Source organism: Herpailurus yagouaroundi, unplaced genomic scaffold (assembly GCF_014898765.1).
Source record: "Herpailurus yagouaroundi ecotype Mexico unplaced genomic scaffold, PumYag 403, whole genome shotgun sequence".
Taxonomy (NCBI): domain Eukaryota; kingdom Metazoa; phylum Chordata; class Mammalia; order Carnivora; family Felidae; genus Herpailurus; species Herpailurus yagouaroundi.
The window spans coordinates 515,343-537,490 of record NW_024412620.1 but is presented as its reverse complement, the minus strand read 5'-3'; the positions used below and the strand labels follow the sequence as shown (position 1 = coordinate 537,490).

Below are 22,148 nucleotides of genomic sequence, written 5' to 3'. Positions count from 1 at the left end.
TTCTTCTTCTTCTTCTTCTTCTTCTTCTTCTTCTTCTTCTTCTTCTTCTTCTTCTTTTTGTTTTTGTTTAGAAAAAATTGATGTAGTCTTTTATAAAAGACTTTCTCCCAGTTTAAAAAAATTACTGGCGAGGGCCTGAAGTCAGGGTGTATGTGGCTTGGGTTGTGTGTGGGATACCTCCTCCCTTTGTTTTAAGAATTGGCTGTAGGCTGACCTGGGTGCAGCTGCTGAGAAGCCAGAGAATGGAATGGAAAATGCAATGGCTTTGACATCACTCAGTGGAGTTTCCTAGCCCTAGCCAGGAGTGAGTTCTGGGTGTGCCAGAGTATTTGTCTCTCCGGGTAGCCAGGTAGGGCCTGGGGCATTCGGAACTTCCAGGCTGGTTGCCACCAGCTACAAGGAACCTCTTTCCTTTATCCAACCCTGCTGCACAAATACTGATCATTTTCTGTGTTTACCATCATGTGAAAAAGACTAAGCCTGGGTTTGCCTCTTACTCTATGACCGTGGTTGAATTACTTGATTGGTTGGGACTCCGGTTTTCTCAGCTCAGGTAAGATTGCTTTGAGGAATAAATGAAAACATCTATGTAAAGGTATGATAGTAGGCTCTAAGTGTTAGTTTCATTTCACCTATTTCTGTTTTTAGGACCTTCAGTGGTAGGAAACGCATCTGCTGTTCTCAGTTTCTTCTGATGACAGGCCCTGTTGCCCACTGTGCCTTAGGTCTGCTGTCTGTTCTGTGTTCTCTGTTTGAATTCTTCTTCCTCTCTGCTCTGTGATTTCCATATTCATAATTTACTGGTTCCCATGTTTGAGAATGTTTTTATGTTTTTTGGAGTATGGGAGAAGGCATTAATCCTTGGTTCCTCAGGCAGGAAAAAACACAAGAGGCTTGTGGGGGGGTTTATATTTTGGATAATGAAAAATGGGAGTTGCAAAACGATCCTTAAATACTAATTGAAAATGGCAAAATTAAAAATATTCTTTCTGGTAGTCTTACAGTTTTGCTTTTTGTTATCGTGAGAATATTTTCCTCATATTCTCATATTTACCTGGCAGATTACTGTAATTTTTGTTGTGGTTGTAACCATAACAAAGCCACATATCCTCTACTACATTAGGACTGGGAAAATTGAACAGATATGTTTATGAAAAGTTGTTGTACTTCTAAAATGAAAGGGATTGCAAACTTTCCATTGCTTTTTGTATCTAGCTGGTGGACCATACAGTAAAGTAATGTGATCTGTTTGCATACTGTCATAAGGACACCAGAACTGGACAATAGGTAATTTGTTTTAGGAAAATGACATGCCCTTATTGCAAACACTTTATAGGCATGGTTTGTTATTTAACAAATACAAGTTAGTTGAAAGATATACAGAAAGGATGCTTATTGATGGTTTAATTTATGGGAGACAATTGATATTTTATTTTCAGTTTCTTATGGCAATGTACAAATTCACTTTTGTTTTCTTTACAGTCTGGTGTTAGAACACATTAAGAATAGTATGGCAGGGAACGTACTCAGTAAAAACTGGCATTTTAAACAATTTTCAACATATATTTAAAGTAAAGTTTTAATAAAGTTTCTACATTCGATAAATATTTTCATTGTTAAATGTCATGTTGTTTTCAACGTGGCTTTATCACTTTATGACCTTGAGTGTTTAAAATACCAGCTGTTGATGAAGAGTTGTATTTTATCAGGCAGTTCTCCTATCACTCCTGTAATCATTCTCTGTTTTTATAAGTAGGAAGGAATTTATGACATTGTATTTAATAGTATTTGATGGTTGCAGGGCAGGGGCTAGGGGTGGAGTTTGAGCTTCCAGCAAGGTTTCCCATTACCAGGCCACCAAGGGAGTTGCTGCCTCATCCCTGATCGTAAGGCTGCCAGTGGGACAGTGCACCGTCGCCATCCTAACGAAGACACAGCCACAATAAGGAAGATACTGCTATTTTGGGGGCCCCCAGAACCATACTGTGACTGCCGTGGTCCAGGAACTGTATGCTCTGGACCCTGGCTCTTAACACCTATATTAGTTTCCTAGGGCGGCCCCAACAAATGAGTGGCTTAGTACAACAGAATTTTTTCTTTCATAGTTCTGAAGGTCGGATATTAGGAATCAAGGTGTGCATAGGGCCATGCTGTCTGTGAAGGCTCTACGGAGAAGGCGTTCCATGCCTTCTCTTAGCTTTGGGTGTTGGCGGCATCCCTTGAAGTTCCTTGGCTTTAGACAGATATCACTGACATCTCTGCCTCTGTCACATGGTGTTCTTACCGTGTGTCTCTGTACGAGTCTCTGGTACTCTTTTAAGGACACAGTTACTCTTACACTTAAGGTTTAATAAGCAAGATCTATACTTTTTCTTTTAGATTCATTACTGTACAGGTTTTTAGATTTCTGACCTTTTTGTTTTGAAGAGAATATTTTAAGTTTGTGCAGAAATTGTACCTAAGAGTTGGGGCGCCTGGGTGGCCCAGTTAGTTGAGCATCCTCTCTTTGACTTCAGCTTAGGTCATGATATCACAGTTTGTGAGTTTGAGCCCCACATTGGGCTCTGTACTAACAGAACAGAGCCTGCTGGGGATTCTCTCTCTCCCTCTCTCTCTGCCCCTCCCCTGCTCATGTGCTCTGTTTCTCTCTCTCTCAAAATAAATAAATAAATAAAGAAATTGTACCTAAGAGATAAAGACACCCACATTATCGTGTACGTATGTAATCTGTAGTTAGTATCCTAGTGCTGCCATTAAACAGCTCTTCTAAAATCAGGTTTTCCATTCACCATTATCATCCTGTGCTTCCCCTTAGGAGACCTTAAGTGCATGATTCACTACATCAGATGTTCTCAGAACTGGAAGGAAACTTATAAATTGTGTAAACTGACCTTTTCATTTATTGTGAAAATAAACTAAAACCTAAGGATGTAAACTTGCTAATCCATGCTGTGCTTGATTCCATAACAGTCAATATTGCCTTGTGTTACCTTTGTAACGTTTTCAATAGTAGGCGCATGATTTCTTCTTTTTTTTTTTTTTTTCCACTCTTCCTGATTTAACAAAATATTGCTCTGTTCATGGTACGTGCTCAATAAAGACTTGCTGATGGGGTGATGACATTGTACCTCTGATTGCCCCTATCAGGGCCATGATTTAAGTCAGCGAATATTTGAGTGAATCACCCCTGCCTGATTGTGCAGGGGTGAAGTATTTCTTTCGCGTCTAAAGTGAGGAACAAGAGGATTGCTGTCTCCCTGGAGAGATATGGAGGCTACTCCTAGGAAGGAGCACTTAGAGGCAGTAGGAGAGTAAAGGCCAGAAAGTTCATGAGTGGTTGTTTGATCAATATTTCGTAAACACGTATTTCATTATATTAGACACCTTGATTCATAAAAGCCAGCCTTCATGTTGTTTGTCATCTTGGTATATTGAAAATAGCTTGGTTGCCCCTATTGCTTCTTGTATATAAGCCCAAAATGTTGGGCAGTGCCACTGGCCAGTGTCTCCCTCTAGTTTCTTCTCTTCCTGTGGTTCAGAGAACATGACTGGTTCTGTTTCCTTTATTTCTGTAGTCATGTCTGTCTCTTAGAAGTTGGTTCTCAATTTGTTTATTATATGTGTTTCCTATTTCAGTGAAAGTTCTGCTTTACAAAGCAGAATGATTAGAGATTAATCAAATGAATCCTAAAGGATTTATTTCATGATTTCTTGAAATAGTTACATCTATTTGTATAGTGAAGGTAATTTACAAAATATTTAGAGCTGTTTACGAATATATGGGTGACTTTTTTGCTACTACCAAGACAAGTTATATTCTCAAAGCATTTGTCCTATGACTATGTTTCTCAAACTGTAGTCCTCATAATGTCTGTGTCTGGAGATTCTGCCTGGATAAGTACAAGCACTGACATTTAAAAACAAGTTGAGGGGCACCTGGCTGGCTCACTCAGTAGGGCATGAGACTCTTGCTCTCGGGGTTGTGAGTTTGAGCCCCATGTTGCGTGTAGAGATTACTTTAAAAAGACTGTGATGGGAACCTACATTTACAATAAGTAAGGCAGGTGTTCCTCAGGCCACACTGAGAAATGCCACGTGGTCTTTGTAAAAAATGTTTTTTTAATGGAGAAAACTTTTGTTTATAATGAGAGCCCATTCCTACCACTAGCATTTCTGGCTTGGGGTGTGCAGCCGCTTGGCACAGATTGTATCTAATGATTAGGCTGTTCTAGCATGGGTGCCCATGTCTCAGCTCAAATGGTGGATGGGTGTTATTGAAATGATGCTTACAAAGCAATTAGAATCAACTAGATAAAGTATAAATATTTTGTAAATAAATAGTATATATTTATAAATAAATATATAGTTTACTAGTATACTAGTTACAGGAGAGAAAACTTCACTTTAAGCAAGTGAAAGAAAATAGCATGTCTAGTGTTAGTTCTTCTATCCCGACAAATGGTCCCTTGTTAATGTACTGCTTATAGCGTAGGCTGTTCTCACCATTTTTGGCATTTCTACAGTATTTCTCTCAGCTAGGTGTGAAAGCTTACCACTTCCCTTACCTCTGAGATGGTTTGCTTTCTGCTTCAGGGCAAAAACCCTTTGCCTGCGCTCAGAGATTTTGCCTCCAGTGACCACTACCTCAGTCCTTCCTGTGGTTTTCAGTCCTGTTCCTGGGCTTGGCTGCACCGAGCTCTCCTGCCTTGCCTATCCAGCCACGCTGGAAAGTGTTCAAGAACATCATGATGAGTAACCTGTTCCTTTTTCCATGACTGTCTTATTTCCATTGATAACAAGTGTCTGATGCTTGAGTCGCTTCTAACTTCCCTTCTTGTCATTAGATACCGATCTTTGCATGCAAGTTGTGTTCTTTATTCAAGAAAACCTGCTTGGTCATTTAAAAACTACTTTCTATCAGTGTTTTTCTTTAACACCTTTTTCTTGATTTGTAGTTTATCAATCAATCCAGGCCCTTTTTGTTTATGACCATTTCTGCCCCCTTCTTTTTTCATATAGTAAGAAGAGGCAGCTTGACAAAGAAGGTATTGAAGTCCTGGATTAAGTTCAGGTTCATTTTTATATCTTTTCAAATGCCAAGCACAGAGTCTGATTCTTTGTGTGAGCTGAATTAATACTCAAAGAACTCAGTTTAAGAGTTGAATGTCTGGTTTAGGAGAGAGCATTGGTAGTGTGCTGAATGGTTCAGATAATATAAATGGAGCCTGGGCTCTAACGAGGCACTGACGATGAGTTAGGATACGTTGGGACTCATGTCTCGCGGTGTGTGGTCCCTGAACAGGCAGTGCTCCCTTTCCTAGGCCATTTTTGTTCATGTGTTGAGTTGTCATCTTTTGAATGCCAGTATTTCTACAGTAAGACCTGAATGCCCATTTTTCTCTTTTTTTTTTTTTTTTTTGTGAATTTTGTAGGGTATTTGCATATGCTGTTCAGAAGACAATCCAGTTGATTGGACAGGATTTGGTGTTAAACTTAGTTTCACAGTGAGGTGAGGTTTCTCTGAACTTGGAAGGCATACTTGTCAGAAAGCAGAGGGACAGACCATTTGATCTCTGGGGTTCTCCAGCATTTGTAAGATGAAAGAGTCTATGCTTCTGTTCACTTAATGGTTCTTTTTCTATTTGTTCCTTTATTATTCTCCCCATTTTCCTACTGGGTCCCACCAGTTCACTGATTGAAGAACGAGAAATTCGGAGGTTGTTGGTAGGTAGCTGGGGGTGAGTAAAAAAATAATCTAAGCAAGATCTAGCTTTATGCTTTTAAAAATATTTCAGTTTTTATTAATTACAGAATATGGGAGCAGGCAGTGACCAAATACTGTATCATATTGCCTGGCTCGCCTATTTTTAATGGCTCTACATTGGAACCGCTTTCAGACTGACCCTGACCTGTCTAGATTCACTTCTTTATACTCTTTTATAGTTTGGTCACATCTGACCATTTACCTTTTTTTTTTTTTTTTGGATACATTTTGTACCTGTGTGGCTTTATTGCTTTAATACGCTTTTCTCACTTCTTTTAGTGTCTATTTTCTACATTCCAGCTATTCAATCTCAGTATATTAAAATAATCTTCATCCTTTAAGGCTTTTCTAATATTATACAGAGGATATAAAGAAATCTTTCTTTTGCTTCTTTAAGCTTTTAGTACCTATTGACTCTCCCTGTAGTTACTTATCTTAGCTTCCGTCCTGGAATGTAAGTATCTGGAAGGTGTGAATCATGTCCTGTGCATATTTGTGTTTCCTGCAGGACTTAGGACCATTTTTGTCACAACTGGCCATTCAGGGAATGGCAGATGCCTGCATCCCAGTGATGATATGGGACAGAAAGTCTGGGCAGATCCTAGAATGAAAGAACGTCCAGAACAATTGAGTAATTGGTTTCAGGGAAGTCTGTGCTGGATGCCAGGCACATGTCCCTGTAAGGCCTGTAGGGCATAGTGTGAGGAAGGTCTTACTATGTGATATAAAGGTCTGATCTGTAAGTGGTAAATGTTGAGGTATTCAGTGATCTAGTGCACGAGTCTGGGTTTGGATTCTGCATTCTGAAAGATCTCAGAATAGGATGACATGGGAACCAGGACTAGGAAAAACAGGGGTATGCCAGATGTGAGGTTGATGGAAGTGAGGAGGAATTATGGAGTAGAGACAGAGGGAAGTTTGGCAATTAGGCACAAGTTAGAGGCCCAGGCAACAAGGAAGAAGGGTCTGAGTTCCTGGAAGTAGGACTTGAAGTTGAAATGGGCCAGCAGTCGGATTAAATTGATTTGAGGCTGATTTACTAAATGTTTACTAGGTATCCTTATATTTCCCTTCCTTAGGGGCAAGGCCATTCCTAGTTCAAGTTAAGTGGGTGTGGCTTTTTGTAAAGGGGGAGCAACTTCTCTCTGCCCATAAAAAGTGCTGACTGCATATTTGTCAGATGAATCCTGTTTTGATGTTCTAACCATCCTCTCATGAAGAAAATATTGAATGGAGTTCAATAAGAAATAGCTAGCTTAATACTGGAAATTAGTCCTCTCTTAAGAATAATTACTAAGTGGGAATTGATGAGGGTTATTGTTTGATTTGAGGCCATCGGATGCTGCCATAGAGAAAAATTGTTCCACTTCAAAATAGATACATTTTATTTAGTAGCTTTTCATAGCTTTCATTGCTGAAAGTTAAAAAAAAAACAATCACAATATCAATAATTATTTTTAAAAGCATATAAAGGACTTACAAAAAGGCCTATGCCAAGAGTACCAAAGATGTACTGTGTATTCATGAATTGATGAAGCACATAAAAAATGAGCCTGGAATGATACCCAGATACTGCATTATGAAAGGCCTTGCATACTTACTAAGAAGATTGGCCTTCTCCTCTCCCGTAATGTGATTGTAAAGAGTTACTTGTACCTTTATGTTTTCAGAGTTTGATTTTAATAGCGATAAAAGCTATAGTGCTTTGATATCTTTTTACTTGGTTCTTAGTTGGTCATAAATCCATCAGGAACGAATGTCAGAATTGACTCAAGATTACCATAAAGGCAACTTCAGGTAGATTTGTTAAAAAAATGTGTTAAGAAAAATATATTAAGGGATGTATGAAAAAAAACAAGTTTGGACTTGAAAATTTAGACTTTGGTGATAGTATGTGTATACTTTAAATTTACCAAGAAAGGGGCGTCTGGGTGGCTTGGTCGGTTAAGCGTCCGACTTCGGCTCAGGTCATGATCTCATGGTCCGTGAATTTGAGCCCCGCGTCGGGCCCTGTGCTGACAGCTCAGAGCCTGGAGCCTGTTTCAGATTCTGTGTCTCCCTCTATCTCTGCCCCTCCCCTGTTCATGCTCTGTCTCTCTCTGTCTCAAAAATAAATAAACGTTAAAAAAAAATTAAAAAAAAAATTTACCAAGAAAAAGTGTTACTTTGTTTTTTTATAAAAAGAACTTACTGTAGCATATACTTTTTTCCCTCCTTTTAAAATTTAGGATTGAGTTAAATTTATTTACGTATTTACGTCTTTGTTCAATCTATGCTTTTTTTTCTTTTTTTCTTTTTTTTTTTTTTTTAAATGATCCACCCTCAACACCTCCTACCCACTGCTAGGTGGGTTTTTTTTCTTGCTTAAAATCCTTCACTTACTATCCTTGGAATAATTTCCAATCCTCTAGTCTCTTAAAAGCATGACTTGGGCCTTGGCTCTCGCCTCTGATGCTCCTGTCTTACCTCACTACTTGTAGTTCCCTCATCACTCCCTGCTTTAGTCAGGAGTGTCCTCCCTCTTTGTTGCCTGGTTGGCTCCCATGCATTGTTTAGAACTTGCTTCCAGTGTCTCCTCCTCAACGTCTTGCTAACCTGACAGCCTGTTTTGGCATCTTTCTTGCCACCTGGGATGGTGTCTGTCAGAGTACTTGCCTCCTTATGCTGTAAAAGTCTGTTTCTCTCTCTCTCTCTCCCTCCCTCCCACCCTCCCTCCCTCCCTCTGTCTCCCCTGGGAATAACTTGAGGGATCTGAATTGCCGGGATCTATTTTGTCTTCCCAGCAGCTTTGGTAGACACCTCAGTTGGCTGAAAAGCTGACCCAATGCATGAGTTGGAGAAGATAAGAGAGAGGAGGAGTCTAGGAGAGCCCCCAGTTTTGGCAGGGGCTCTGAGTAGATGGTGGTGCCATTTATTGCCAGTTCTAGCACCTTTTTCTCCCTACCCCTCTCACCCCCACCTTTGAGTAGCTGTGGCTCTTTATTGAGATGAAATAAAGAAATTAGAGACTTAAGTTTCTTGAAGATTCTTAGGGCATTTTATTTATGTCATGGTATTTGCTGCCTCATTGAGGAAGGGTGGGGGTATATATAGATGGCTATCACTGAGCAGGAAGAAGTAGCCTTTCTTTCTTATTGGAATATTTTCTCATTCTCTTGCAATTTTGACTGTCTTTGTAGTCTTTAATAAGCAGTTGGAATATGATCATGAGTGTTAGGCAGGACAGACTTTGTCCCAGTATGGTTTTAGAAGCCTTCTCATATATTACACAAAATGTGCTTGCAGCTGGCCTTTGCATGTCATTTTGGTGTTAAGATAATCATATAGGTCCTTCCATGCAGAGTACCTACAAATCAAATGGCTATCAAAATCATATAAATTCCTGTTTGCTGACTAGGGAAAGTGAGAGTTGAAATTCTCTAAGACATAAGGGAATACAAGTTTTGCTTTAGTTATAAAGATGTCACAGTGCCTGATGCTGATGAAGAACAAAGTAGAAGTCTTAACCAGATCAACTTAGAATTCAGAGTCCTGTTACTGAAGCAGAGAGTAGAGAATAACTTGTTCTGTTCTCATTGAATCTACATTCATCAAAGCTAACTGAGTGTGGTGGGAGGAGGAGGCCTCTCATGTTGAGTTTGGGCTGTTTATGGGATATACAGGTGACCCTATATCTAGGCAGTTGGTTATATGGGGCTTGAGCTCAGCAGAGAAGTCTGGCCTGGGGTAGAGCTTTGGCGTCATCACTAGAGAGGGGGCAGTGGATTATGCGTGGTAGCAGGTGAGTCTGTCTAGGGAAAGTGTGTCGGGGGTCCTGTTCATCCTTGTTCACTTAAATGGGCAATTTCATTAGAAGGTAAATAAATTCTCAATGAATACTGGGAGAAACTAAAAGTCAATTCATGTTGCTGTCTGACTTTAGTTCTAAGTATAATATGTAAGGTATTTTCTTGTGAAAACCCAAATAATGCTGTTTCTATGCTGTCTTTCTAAGATTTTATCATTCTTTAGTTAGAAGAATGGATTTTCACAGATTCAGAAGGTTTCCAAAAATAAAATTAGGTAGATGTCCTCAATTGTGTAACTCTGTTTTAGTGTTTGTAAGTCTATAATCACTATTAACTCAATTTTCAATTTTTTGGGGAGTTATTTATATTTAAAGTCTGTCATATAAACTTCTAGATGGCATCTGATAAACAAACACCATTATGTTTGTGATTCCTACTATTAATTTAAAGTAACAGTCTTTATTCTTTGGAGGATATCTCCGGAAAGATCACAGTTTCACTTAATAAGTGTGTCAGAAAAAGTGCATTTATTTCCAGTATATGTTTGTGTACATTAAAAGACATACGCACACAGTTTGGCATGATGTTGTGGTTTGTGGAAAAGAGCAAGAGAGCGATTACAAGATGGTGCAGGTCAGGATTGGAATAACTTGGCAGAGTTTGGTGAGAAAGTTTGCTTAGCAGCTGCCTGTGTTAACTTTGTATAATTCATTCAAAGACTAGTTCGGTTCTGTGATATCAAGAATAATATAGCAGCAAGTGAGTTCAGTTTCTTAGAAGGTAAATTTTAAAGGACAAAAATATAACCTTGTACGTACTTATAGTAAGTACACTGAAGAATCTTTTTATTAAAAGTTGGGACAGTTTTGTGTAACCTGTGAGTGAATGGCTTTTACATGCTTGCTTTTTCTCCACCTTTCTTAATTTTCTCTTAATTTGGTTTGCATTGGAAGTCTGCACAGTAAAAAAGAGATCAGGCAAATCCAGAGATACAGTTGTTATTCTTCTTTCTCTCTCTTTTTTTTTTTTTTTTTTTTTTTGAGGGAAGAAGAGGGTGGGCAGGAGGAGGAAAAGGCGGGAGTTTCCCTAGAAGTAAAGTAATATGCTAGCTTTGTTTTGTTAGACATTGATTATGTCCCACTAAACCTAATTATCCATTAAACAGACTCTGTTGTTATGACTGATTCAGATCTCAAGAATGTCGTGGGGGTCTAAGTAAGGGTTAAATGAAAAAGTTCACTGGAGATGACACCAGAGGACCTGAGAAGGGATCATTACCTTACCACTTAGTTCTAGGCCTCAATTTACTTGTTTAGTGTTTAGGAGCATCCAAAAAAAAAAAAAAAAAAAAAAAAGATAGGAAATCTTTTAGAACTATTTTATGGTTACTGTAAACTGTAGTATATAAAGAAAAAGGATTTTGGAAGTTCAGGAATAATCAGTGTATAGAGCAGTGGCAAAAGAGTAGGTATGTGAACAAAATGAATAAATAGCAGTTAATAAGCTTTATAAAATATGGGTAAATTGTAAAATCGTGCGTTAATTCAGAAAACTCTATTAAAATTTCCCTTTATTTCAATGAGAAGTGTTTTCAATTTTTTTGTGATGAGTTTTTGGTTAGTGAGTCCTTGTTACAGACCAAAGTCTATTAAAACAAATGACCTTACAATAAATAATTCATACAAATGAAGCATTTCCAACTACTAGCCTGTATTCCATAGGGCCTTATCAGCTTTGTTATGCTAGAATTCATCAGTATGAATTATTTAGCACAAGGAATTCAGCAGAATGTTTCTTATAACCAGGTTGAGAAGATGGGTCCAATCATTTATCTTAGCTCTTTACGTACGTCAGTCTTTTGCCATGGGTGGTAGAGTGCAGTTGCCATGATTTTTCTGGTGTAGTTGGATAGTTAGCTTAGTAATCATGTGCTTTTGCCAGGCTTTAGTTGTTGTTATGTGAGTAACTGAATGACGTGGCAGAAATATAAGGGAAAATTAATTGTATTTGTAATGGCATCCTATGTCTACAGTTACACTAAACAAATAGAAAGTCTATCACAAGTTTTTTGGGCAAAGTTCTTTGAATGGCTGAGTAGGGATCACTTGTCTTTTACATCCTTTTAGGGAAATTCTTCTGTTAAAGCTAAGCAGAAAAAAATAATACTGTCTTGCATTTGTGTACCACTTAACACTTTTGAGAAGCATTAATATTTTATTCTTCCAGCTATTTGTTTACCATAGAAAGTTCCCTGTATTTGTTACTCTAGGGTAAGGATTTGAGACCTTGCTCTGTCATCACATGCTGTGTGCTTATTATGAACTTTAGAGGGAAGTAAACTGAGACCTAGGGAGGATAACTAGTTTTTAATTATTCAGAAGTAGATGCTCATATAAATTTGAATTAATTACATCCTGATTGTTAGACTTGTATTGTTTATAGCTTCTTATTTTCTAAATTTGATCATTCAACAAGTATTTATTAGGCCTTAATATAGTAGAAGGTACTGGAGGTTGGAAAAAAAAGGAGGAAGAAATAGATTCTGCTTTTAAGTAGTAGTTGCTAGTGGAGTTAGTGATTAGGGCCTCTGTTGGACAGATAAGTTATTCACTAGAATACATTAAGACAAATACTTAAGGTACTTTACAAAGGGACACTTGATTACAAAGCAAGGTTGGCCAGGCAGACTAGCTGGGAATGGTGTTTCAGTAAAATGACCTGTCCTTTGTCAGAGGCACGTAGGTATGAAATAGCCTAGAATTTGGAGAAAGTACACATGGCTATTAAGACCAGACTACTGTATTTATAAGAAGGAAAGCACTAGCAAACAAGAAACATGGTTAAGAAAAGTGTGTTTCATTAAAGAATTTTAAGCAGGAATATGCCATAATTAGACTTTCATTTTAGATAGACCATTACGGTGAGTGTATAGAGTAGGAATTTTGCTGAAGTCAGGCAAAATAGTTAATAGGTTATAATAGTAGCAAGAATCATGAAGGTCTGGGATATGCAGAGAGATATTTGGGAGGTAAAATTAATAAGGGACATAGGGAGGTGAGTGAGGGAGTAAGAGGTTCTGATATGATGTAGGAACTATATGGGATGACTGGATGGCAATGACATTCACTAAGAAAGGGAATACAGTATACAATGGGTTTGAGGTGCTCAAGATCTTAGACATTTCTGTTTTGGCAGTCAGGCAGAAAGATCCAGTAGAGCTGGAAATGAGATTTTGGAGCTACTGGTTCATAAATCATCAGTATGTAGGAGGCAGGTTATGTGCCAGCTAAAATGCATGACTATTGATTTCAGTAATCAAGGGACTAATCATTAAAGGAAACCTGAGCACGAGAATAAGCTGAATTACTTATTGATCATAGAACAAAAGATGCATTTTGTGTAGAAATGAAAAAAGCAGATGAAAGAATATTGTATCGTGCCCTTTATAGAGGTGATTCACATTGCTAACTTGATTTATTTCAAGGTGGTACTAGATTAAGTAGTAGCAAATACATACACACTTCTTCACCAGCAATTGACAAAAGTCACTGGAACTAGTATTTTTACCCAAGAAATTGGAAAGGATCAAAGTATTCTCTTTGAGCACTTTGGACACAGTAATACAAAATGCAAGGAGTAATGGAGCAGAGAACAAAAAACACAAAGGGTTGTGGCCAAAAAATTGTATACGCAGCCAAATTATGGTTCATGTGCGATGAAAATGGAAGGGTACTTTCAGGTTTTCAAGGATTAGAGAAAATGTATTGCATATGTGCCCTTGAAAAAAATTTTTTTTAATGAGAAAAAGACAAATGAGAGAAGTCAAAATTAAGAGTTTGAGAAAAGGACATCTTTGTCCAAAAGCACTGGGAATAAGCACGGAAACAAATTAAATGTAGAAGCAAGACTAAACAGTTGTTATGCAAGATTGGAACTAGTGCAGAGTACCAGAAATAACTTACAAAGGTAGGTTATGGTTATGAGACTTCTAATCTAAGAACTTGGGGATGGAGCTTTAGGAGAAAGTGTACCGGCATGCTCAGTCCTGGGCCAACCAGGATCCGATTGTGTATCATTAATATGAATTTCCTTTTTCCTTTGATAACTGGCCAAAACTGGTTAAAGATGGGCAATAAAAAAAATCTGGGAAGTCACCGTTAGTAGAATTTAAAATAGGAGAGGATTTATGTTTGTTTTCTAAATGGCTAGACAAGATTAGGGATTATGGCAAGAGATGAAAAAAAAATCAAGGAAACAAAAAACAAGGTTTTAAAAGACAAGTGTCAGTAAAACAATTTACATATAGTGTATTAAATTTCTCTTTTAAAAGATTGACTCAGACTAAAGGACAGTCTTCAACTATGTGCCCTTTCAAAAGGTATACTTGGAACAAATAAACCTGGAAGGGTTAAAATAAAAAAGGTAGGTCAAGATTAATAGGGAAGACACCACAGAAAAATCGGACGAGTAACAGTATGAATTCCAAAGTAGAATTTAATGAAGATAAATTTAAATTTAAATAATTTAATTTAGTTTAAATAATATAAAGAACAGTTTAAAAAAAATGTTTATTTATTTTTGAGAGAAAGCACAGGTGGGGGAGGGGCAGAGAGAGGGAGACAAAGAGTCTGAAGCAGAGAATCTGAAGCAGGCTGTAGGCTCTGACCTGTCAGTGCAAAGCCTGACACGGGGCTCGAACCCTTAAACTGCAAAATCGTGACCTGAACCAAAGTCAGATACTTAACCGACTGAGCCATCCAGGCATCCCAAGAACAGTTTTTTAAATTGATTGAAGATGTAATAACTTAAAAGACCAATAACTATGGGAGAATTAAAGTTCTAGGAGTTGTCTTCATAACAGACTTCTAGGCCTGTTTTTTTACATTTTTACTTTTTAAAATTAAATGAACAGGGAGAATCTTCCTATTCATGCTTTTGAGTATAGTCTTAATACCAAAAATCGGACTGAAGGAGAACCTTTAGATCAACTATTGACTGAACTTTATTCAACAGATTACTAGAGTTGTCCTAGATATTAATAGAAATTCTGTGGAAGAGTATTGTGGCTAGACAAGTTTGGAAAAATCTGCATAAGGTACTGTTTTGGAGATTCATAGCGCACTGTAGCGCATTAGGATCCCTGAGAAGTTTAGCTCAGTATTTTACAGGTTCCTATTTTTTTTTTTTCTTTGTTTTTGGGTCGTGGAATATCAGTGAACAGTTTATGGGATCCTGGTGTTTTAAGGAACAGAGTTTGGAAAACGCTTGAGTATTGCTGACAAGTCTGTAATAAAATTAAGACTAATGGAACAGTTAAAGAATCATTAATCATGACTAAGGAATTTTATTTAAAGATGGTTTAATGGAAAAGATCTAGTTATATGACTCATTACCTCATTTGGTTCAGTAAGAAAACTTGTATGAAAAGCTTAGTAGAGCAGAAAATCATTTGATATCATTTGATACCTGCCCCCCTTTTAATATAAAAAAGCCTCTTAGAAAATTGTGAATATCATTTGGTATGGAATATAGTCAATATCATAATTTACTGCAATTCCATAGAAGTTTGTCCTTATTACTTCTTGTTTGCTATATTTTAAGTTCTTTGAGGGTAGGAAATAAGTTGATTTTTGTATATTTTTTGTCACCCATTCTGATACAGAACCTTGGATTATAAGCGTTCTGTAACTGTTTCTTGAGAACATTTGGAAGCATATCCTTATGTAATTTTTAGATTAAAATGAGTTTAAAAAATATTTTTCTTCCTGTTTTAAACCTTTTTTTAATGTTTATTTATTTTTGAGAGAGACAGAGTGTGAGTGGGGGAGGGGCGGAGAGAGAGAGAGAGACAGACAGACAGACAGACACAGAATCCAAAGCAGGCTCCAGGCTCTGAGCTGTTGGCATAGAGCCCTACATGGGTCTCGAACCCACGAACTGTGAGATCATGACCTGAGCTGAAGTTGGATGCTCAACCAACTGAGCCACCCAGGCACCCCAGTGTAAAATACTTTTGAAAGTATAAGCCATACACGTTTTTAAGCGTAAAACATGAGTTTTCAAAACTGAAATAGATACTCCTCAGTATGGGCCTTAATGTTTGCTTTATTTATTTATCCAACAAGCTTTGAATTCTCAAATGGCTTTAAATTTGGTTAACAGGTAACAGGAAATTTATAAAGATTATTGAACATTAAGGGGGTATTATAAATACTATTTTAAAAAAGGATTCTGTTTTTTTTAATGGCTGAAAAATATTCCATTGTATACATTATATAGTTATATGTATGTAATAATTATACCAGTTATATAAATTAAAATGGTGCTATGAACATCGGAGTATAGATATCTTTTCAAGTTAAGGTTCGTTTCCTTTGGATATATTCCCAGAAGTGGAATTGCCGGATCACATGGTAGTTTTGTTTTTGATTTTTTGAGGTTCCTTCATCCTCCATTTTAATTTTTGAGGATTTTACAAAGTGGCTGTACCAATTTACAGCCCCACTCTCATTGCACAAGAGATCCTGCTTCTCCACACCTAAGCAGGCATTTGTTAGCTCTTGTCTTTTTGATGATGGCCATTCTAACAGATATGAGGTGATATATCTCATTGTGGTTTTAATTTCCATTTGCAACGACTTGGATGGACCTTGAAGGCACTATGCTAAGTGAAATAAATCAGAGAAGGACAAATACGGTATGGTTTCAGTTATGTGTGGACTCTACAAACAAACAAAAACAAAACAAAAAGCAACCAAATACATAGAAAAAGGGATTAGACTTGTGGTGACCTGAGGCAGAGGAGGAGGAATTGGAGGAAAGTGGTCAGAAGTTGTTACCACCTTCCAGTTCAAGATAAATGTTAGGCATGTAATGTGCAACTTGACTATAGCTAGCACTATATAGGAACATTTAATATTAAAAGAGTAAATCCTAAGAATTCTCATCACAAGGAGAATTTTTTCTTCTCTTTTCTTCCTCTTCTTCTTCTTTTTGCTTTTTATTGTATCTAAATGAGATCATTGATGCTAGCTGAAACTATTGTGGGAATCATTTCACAATATATGTAACTCTGCCATACTGTGCACCTTAAACTTACACAGTGACGTGTGTCAATTATTGCTCAATAAAACTGGAAAACAAACAAACAAACAAGGCTTATCCTGGCCAGAAGTATTATCCTTGGTGAAGCAGGATGTGTAAGGAGGACTCTCATAATGACAGAACTGTTTGTTCATGTAGGAAAATCAAGGGATTTGGGACCTGAGGCTGGTTCAGAATTTTCCAGGATGTGGTTGGGTTTTTAGCTAACCACAATTTTCTATGGTCTTAGGAGTGCCTTTCAGCCCATGAAACCCTAGCCTTGAATTTGGCTTTACAGGGCTTGAGAAAATTTCATTCATATGCAGATTTCTGCATTCTTTCAATTTCCAGGAAGAAGCTGCAGTTAACGCTGGGCTTGGAGTGCACGTCTGCCTGTGTCTGTGTGTGAACGCACAAAATAGCCTGAATGTGATACAGATTTATAGGAGTCAGGAAATCTGAGTTCTAGTATTTTCTTCTTTTCTAATCTTGGATAAGTCATATAATTTTTTTCTCTTTTGAGTTTTCTTATCCGGAATCTGGAAATTCTTTCCCATTCACTCCACTGTGAAGTTCTGAGAGGATATCTGTGAAAACTTTTTTAAATGTACAAAAACTATTAAGTTTAAGCTGTCAGTAAAACGTATGGGTACTCATTTTGCTGGAAGAGTCATGCAAACACAGAAGTTGGAGACTAAAAATCATGGCAATAGGGAAACATGAAAATCTTTTTTTTCCTCCTTTTCCTTTTGGGTTTTCAGTTACAAATTAAGAATGCAATTTTAACTAACATTTAAAAGCCTTTGCATTACAGAGAGAAAATTAATCTACACTATAGTTGGGTAATAATTCAGAATCAGTATTTACATTGCTAACATTTTGTTACTTATTGTCAAGTGTAATTTATTCAGGATATACACTGAAACCTGTTGTTTTAACTCTGCAGCTAGATGAAAATACTACAAAAGAGGATTGAGTGAGTTTTCTTTTTGGTAACAGTTTGCTTGAGGAATGGGCAGGCTTTTCCTCATTTGACAGATGGTAAAGGAAGGGCCTTGAGAAGGCAAATGGATTTCCTAAGCTTGCATTTACTGGGTGATGATAGAGTCAGGGCTAGAATTCATAATTTTTGTTGTTACCTAACATATTTTTCCCCTTTGGGTACAGCATTTTCTTGCTGATAATTATGACCTTGTAGTAATTTTTGGTAATTATCATAATCTTCTAGGAAGAGAGTCAAATGATGTGTGGCTTTTGCATATCGAATTAAAGAATCACAGTGAGAACCTACAATAAGAGGACATAATTTTCATTTTTAGAAAACAAATTCTCAGGCCTACTAAATAATTTATGTTCATATAGTTTGTTTACTAAAAGTGTGAATTAATAATGGGCTTAAAGCTCACACTTTTTCAATGTTGATTTATGATAGGGAAAACTGTATAAAATACTTTATGTAATGATGCTTTAAACATACATTCATAAAATAATTGACTTTTAATATCAGAGAAATATCTGTATGGGGAAAGTTAAAAGGATAAGTTATGAAACTGAGAATGTCACCTATTTTATATAGTTTTCCATTAACTTTATTTATTTAATTTTTTAAATGTTTTTTTATTTTTGAGAGAGAGAGAAACACACACACACACAGAGTGGGGGAGGGGCAGAGAGAGAGGGAGACACAGAATCTGAAGCAGGCTCAAGGCTCCGAGCTGTCAGCACAGAGCCGGATGTGGGGCTTGAACTCACTAACCGCGAGATCACACCTGAGCGGCTGTCGCTTAACCTACTGAGCCATCCAGGTGCCCCGAGTTTTCCATTAACTTTGAAAATATGGTAGTTTCCATGTTACTTTGATGAGATAAATAAATTGGAATCTTAGAGTATCATATCATCTTTAAATAGTTCAGAAAACAACAAACCCAGGAGCATTAACTTAGGGGTGTGTGTGTGTGTGTGTGTGTGTGTGTGTGTGTGGTCAGCTACACACTTGATATGTCATTCAAAGCAAATCAACCCTTTTCCCTTCTTGGTATTTTATGTTTCAAATCAATTGATCATTCATGGACTGTTTCCAATAGTGCTCTCTTCTATGAAGATTTTAATTAAGGGATCTCTTAGGAATTAATCATGCATTGCTAGGAGGCTCAGCTCTTGGGTTGTAACTAATCTATAGATGCTGCTTCACTTGAATTAAAAAAAAAAACTGAATTTATACAACATGACTTATTTATTTCAGGAGAAATTAGAATTGAGTAGACTTTTGAGACTGAAAGGAACTTTGGAGATCATATAATCCAGTACCTTAATTTGATATTTGAAATAACTAAAGCTCAGAGAGATTGATCAGATGTCACAAAGAAAGTTTTGGTAAAAGTGGGTTAAAAACTATATCCTCTGTATCATATCCTAGTGTTTTTTCCCTTATATTATTTGTTATGTTTGTGAGATTCTCCTCAAGAACATTGATAAGACTACCAAAGAACTAAACAACAACAACAACAACAACAACAACAAAAATAAAGTTCTAAATGAGTAGGGTTACAGGATTCTTAGAGTTCATTCAGTGTCTCCTGGACGGTGGACTAATCCACAAATTGAACTTAAACTATACTTTAACATCTAACAACATAAATCAGTTTCTTGAAAATAACATGTTAAAAGGTAAGTGCTTGAATTGAAGTAGAGACCTTGTTAAACTATGTCAGTTAATGAAATAATTGCATTTGTGAAGACACTTTTATATTTTAATATAAAAATGGTAAAATGTGCTATTTTAAAATGTCTATATGTTTGACATATTAAACAAATATGGGTGGGTGTTCTTCAAGCTTATCTCTGATGGAAATAAAGAGAGAAATAATCAAAAGATAGGCAATGAGGAAAAGTAAATAGACTAATATCAGAATAATCAACTTCTAAATACTTGACTGTAATTAACATTTTGTCTGCAAAACTGTAAATCCCAGAAGAATTAGAGATGTCTATAATCTGATGGTCAGCTTTCATTTTGGGAGGTGTTGTTGGATATACATTAATGGTTTCACCATTCTAGGTATTTCTCTTTTGTTTAATCATATATTAAATAATAAGTAGATCAGTTTGGCCTCTATTTCTAAGTGGCCATGGCTGTTTTAATCTCAGGCTTTGAAATGGAAAGAAAGGAAATGGGTGTGAGTAAATGTGTTAAATGTATGTGAGAGAGGGGGAGAGAGAGAGAGAGAGAGAGAAAGAGAAGGAGGGAGGGTTAGTTGTGTATGCCTGCTTTCTTATTACAGCCCAAGATTATAATTATGAATTAAGAGTTGAGGTTGGTTTTCTGGTTGGTATTCTTGCTACCAGACCTGTGGCTTTTGGTATATGTATTACAAGTAAGTAAGCCATGTGGAAAAGAACAATGCAGGGATTTTAGGGTTATTTTTTTGGAAATAGTACTTCAGTTTTCAGATTTTAGAAACTGTTACTTTGAAACTCTGTTCTTTGTTCATTGCTTACTATCTACTTCCAGAGTTTCACACTCTAATGTTTCAGTAAATAGTGTCATTAACAATATAAAGGAAGATCCTTAGAGGCTCAGAAGTATGCCCTAGTGTAGGCTGCTACTGGGACATCAAAGAAAGGGGAGTTCTCTTTTGATTTGAATGGACTCCTTGAAGGTCCCTTGAGAGCTTGGGGATTTGTGCTGGGCTTTGAGGGGAAGCCATTGCGGTAGGTGAAATTAGGATTTCTAAAGCTCCAAAATGGGCCAGTTTGGCAAAAATAGTGGGACATGAGGCTCTGATTCATTCCCCTTATAGCTGCCAAGGTGGTATTTGTAAAATGAAAAACCAGCTCTATAACTCCCCATATGAGAACCAGTCTTAAGAGATTGTACCTAATAGCCTGAAACTTGAGACTTTTCTTGATTTTTACTGGCTATATCTGGCAGATGCTTCTGAATGCTTCTTCACTAGGTTACAAACTCTCTAATGGAAAGGCCCATTTGTTCATCTTTTTATCCTTAATACGTGCTAGCTTCAAAGAAGGAAGTCAGCATGTTCCTGTCGAATAAATAGGGGCCTACAATCCAGGTTAAGGAATTTGGACTTTATTCTAAAGATAGTGGAGAACAATTAGAAATTTTTAAACCAAAGAATGATGTAGTGAAAGATATAGTGAAAGATACTCTAAGGTGATTAGTTGCAGTGAATTGATTATTTTGCATGCCAGCCTTCTAAACATTATATTCCAAAGTACCTCTTACTTACAGCAAATAAGCATTTATAGTTAATGATGTCCTAAGTATGTGTAGCAGTCAATTCGTGGAACAAGATTTAAAATTACTGATGCATTTTTTTTTCTTTACTCTAAATTAGCATTAAGAGTCAGTTTTTAACCATTAGCATTAAGAGTCAGTTTTTTAAGTTCACTAAGACAAAGCAGGATTAGGTAGGCCTTATGGTTTTCATTCAGCAACTATTTGAGTGCCTACTGTGTTATCTACCACGTTCTAAGCATTGGGGACACAGTGTTAACAAGATTCATATAGCATACGACTTCAGGAGGCATTTTAAATAGTCTAGTGTCATCGAGAACTCTCTAGTAGTTCAAAAGTCATATTAAGAAAATGGAAAAAAAGTTTTTTTCTTTCTTGTATTCTGTTTTTTTTTCCCTAAAGGACATCACAAATAGAAATATAGGAGTTTAGAGGCTTCTCCTGGACTTTAGACATTGTGTATATTGGTGGTACCTGTTCCACTTAATAGTTTGATGCTTAATTAACAACAGCTTTTTTTTTTAAATGATTTTTTAGTGAGATACGCACATGCCAGAATTTAGTTTTTAAAAAATAAATGTTGCTTAATATTCATTGATTGTCCACAATATAGTAGGTACTCTAGTAGTATGCAAAGCTTTGGCTTTACTCATTGGGCAGTTTTCACAAATGGCAGATCCATTTTAAATCAATGGGCATAGTATTTCACTTACTTAGGCATCAGAATTCTTTAGTAATTAGTTTATGACCGTATAACTAAATGGTGTTTTTTGAATGAGTGGGTAAAAAGCACTGTAGTTCTGAGCTTTATTTCATCAGTTGATAGGCTTGACTTCTTTCCTTCCTGTCAGCCTATTTGACTGAGAGACCAATTTTACATGGCTTTTGTTGGAAAATTCAGAATATATTTTCCATTTTATTTTTTATTTATTTTTTAATTTTCCATTTTAAATAGTCAAACTGCTTGTATATCTATAGAGCTGTTTTTTAATTTTTGTAGATCATTCCAAAATCTGGAAGATTTGTGATTAATGGTAGACTTAAGGATTCTTAAATTTGGTTTATGTTTAAAGTAGCTTTACCAAAAAAAAGTGATGGTGGGGGGGCACCTGGGTGGCTCATTCGTTTGAGCATCTCTTAATTTTGGTTCAGGTCATGATCCTAGTGTAGTGGGATCAAGTCCCATGTTGGGCTCCACGCTGAGTGTGGAGCCTGCTTAAGATTCTCTCTCTCTCTCTCTCTCTCTCTCTCCCCC

The 22,148-nt window shown here is 36.8% G+C and overlaps 1 protein-coding gene across 4 annotated transcripts in view; it reads left to right on the top strand.

The window, feature by feature from the left end:
- NEK7 (NIMA related kinase 7) overlaps nucleotides 1-22,148 on the top strand; it is a 154,348-nt gene that overhangs the window by 5,287 nt on the left and 126,913 nt on the right. The window contains exon 1 of one of the 4 annotated variants that reach the window (XM_040463512.1): nucleotides 532-553. The exons of the other annotated variants lie outside the window; for them this stretch is intronic. The gene's annotated coding sequence lies outside the window, so the exon portion shown is untranslated. Of the gene's footprint in view, nucleotides 1-531; nucleotides 554-22,148 lie in introns of those variants that run through there. 4 annotated transcript variants of the gene reach the window in all.